The sequence below is a fragment of the Rhyacophila brunnea genome, unplaced genomic scaffold, assembly GCF_057557595.1.
Source record: "Rhyacophila brunnea isolate RB1 unplaced genomic scaffold, BYU_Rbru_1.0 scaffold_45, whole genome shotgun sequence".
Classification (NCBI taxonomy): Eukaryota; Metazoa; Arthropoda; class Insecta; order Trichoptera; family Rhyacophilidae; genus Rhyacophila; species Rhyacophila brunnea.
This window is the reverse complement of record NW_028233120.1, coordinates 907,769-910,669: the sequence shown is the minus strand read 5'-3', so window position 1 is coordinate 910,669 and position 2,901 is coordinate 907,769.

Below are 2,901 nucleotides of genomic sequence, written 5' to 3'. Positions count from 1 at the left end.
TCAGATCAAAGATCACAAAGGTACAATTTTTTTTTATGAAAATAGACTCTATTTGTATTTTGAAATTTTATGATTCGAATATAAAATAACTTCTGCAATTTCATATATGTAGCAATTTACGGAATGTATCTATTGAATCAAATAGATAAACAATAATTTCAACAAAGATGGAGTGAAGTAAAACGTACGTACGTGTTAATTTACACACAAAAAAATGTTCTTTTTATTTATATAAAAAAAATCAAGAAATATAAACTTAAATAAAATACTACGCATCGTAAATTGTTACAACTTAGCATGATAACTTAAATAGATTTTAATCTAGGCTTAAAACGTAAATGAAATTTTAAAAAAACTAGTATGCAATTTCTATATTTTTATAAGCAAATTATATGTTTTTTATATGTTTTTATCTATTTTTTGCAAGTTGTATTTTATATATATAAATATTTGTACTTACAAATTCGATTATTATCTGAAAGCTAATTTATGTTGTAAAATTTCCTAGAATTTGAATTTAATCTAATTTTAGTAGGAAACTATTAAAACCTACACTGTTTTTGAGAGTTTTAATTTTGATGGATTTAAATAGCCTTTGATTAAACGGTTTTCTAACCTAAACATATTTTTTAGTCATTCTTTGTTTATATCGATATGTTTATCTTTTTTTATGGTTTTGATTTATGAATTTAATCGCATTTTTTTTTAGTTTTCTTTATTTATGTTCTATTTCCTTGCTATTTCAACGGGAAAATCAAAAATAATATTTGCTCTGTTATTGTAGATGTTTTTAGTATCTGATTTCCGATTGAAATCATAAAATTGATCTTTGATGGTCTATCGTTCTTCTATGAATTGCAATTTTCTTTTGTTTTTTCAGATGGAACTTTTGCATCATCATGTCTATCCGATTAGAAATACAACTATTTTTCAACAGTAAAAATCTATACATTTTCTCGGTTTTTGTATTTGAAATTTCATACGTTTGATTTTATTTAATTGCATACACCTCTAGAAACAATTTTTGCATGGATTATTTATTACATCATTTTTTATACGAATATGTTATAATGATCTTTATTACATAAGTTTTTTTTTATAGAAAAAAGTATGTATAAGGTACCGGCTTGCCAGGATATTGTTTTTTAAAAATCACGTGTATAAGCGCACGGTTTTTATAATAGAATGTATTTGATAAATGTTTTACTTATCAACTGTTCTTTAGCTTCAATTTATATTTTATAAGACGCGTATTTTGGCCGACAGTTCTGTACTTGTTTTTGTTAAATTTGCAGTGGATATTAAATATTAAAGTTACAGATCGAAAGTAAAAATCATGTGCATATTTATCATGATATATTACAATTTACTTTGTTCCAGTTCGTTTACATGTTATGACTTATACTAACTATTCGACAAATTGAAGGAATTTCTAACTTTGTATTTGCAGTTTAGGCGCAATTGTAATATTCTTTTAATAATACGATAGCTGTTTTGTCTAATTGAGATTTTGTGTTAAATTCTGTCTTAGAGATTTCCAGCCTTTTTTTATATATAAAACTAATTGTATCTGCTGTAAATATTAAATATTTCCGATTTCTCTACATCTTGTCTTCACGTCGTCAAGGTAAATTTTTACCATTGTCATTTTATATATTTTATAGTAAGCTTTAAATAAATTTTTTATTTTCTAGTTGTCATTTTATTAAAAAGTAACCGTTTCTGTGTTAGATGCATGCGTTGTTCCAGTAAATTTCTTTTATATTTGTAATTATGTTTCTTTGTGCAATATTATCTAGTTCTAATGTTCTATCTATCTTTGTATATGCATTATGATTTTAGTGCTTTTGATTTTGTCAGAGCTATACTGTAAATGGAGCCGATTTATGTGCGTTTATTTTGTGATCGAATAAAATTATCTAAAAAGTTTTTTCACATTGAAGTTTTTTAGTAAGTTTATACACTTGTTATTTTATTTTCTTTGCGAAATTCGATTTAAGTTTTACATGTGGCTTATAGATAGATAGAAAGATAGATAGATAAATAGATAGATAGATATATATAATCTAATCTGAGCTTCAAGTTACTTCGTGTTCTTAAAAACACAAAATTATTGTATTATTTTTTCTATTTTCAATATTATGATACTTGTCTTCTTTTTTTTGTGATTCCTATCCTATTTATAAATAAATTCATATTATTACTATTTAAATACCGATATTATTGCTGATATTACTTCGGAAGTCAGGTATTCTTACCGGAATTCTTGTTCTGGTGCATAGAATACCTTCTAATTTTTCACACATACAAAACTGTCGATTTTATATCACTTACATTAATTAAAAAATATTTTTACAAAAAAACACTATTTAGTGTATCTTAAACGTAAATATTTAAATTATAGATGAGTGATGCACAATTGATCAGTTTTCATCCGGATAAAATTCTTTTAAAATGTTAAAATATTAGTATTGTTACGAAATCTGCTAATAATCAAATATCGAAATTAAGAAGGCATGAAATTTATCACAAATTTTTTTTTTCTGATCACAGTCAGATAACTGAATTGTATATAGCAAATTGAACAATAATATTTCTATTTTTTTATTTTATCGGCTATATTCGTTCTTAATGTATATAATTCTCTTGCATTTTATATTAAAACAATAATAAAGGTCACATTTTTGATATTTGAAACAAGCAGATTATACGAAAAAAATTTTCTTAGCGCTTTGCACTATTTTTTAAAAATTGAATGTCCATTATATATAGGTTTTTGATTTTTTATAACAGCTTTACACTTTTTATATTTCTTTTGTAATATATGAATATATTTTCTTTAAATATATTTAATACTTATGAATTAAAATTGAAACATAATACAAATATCATTTATGGCGC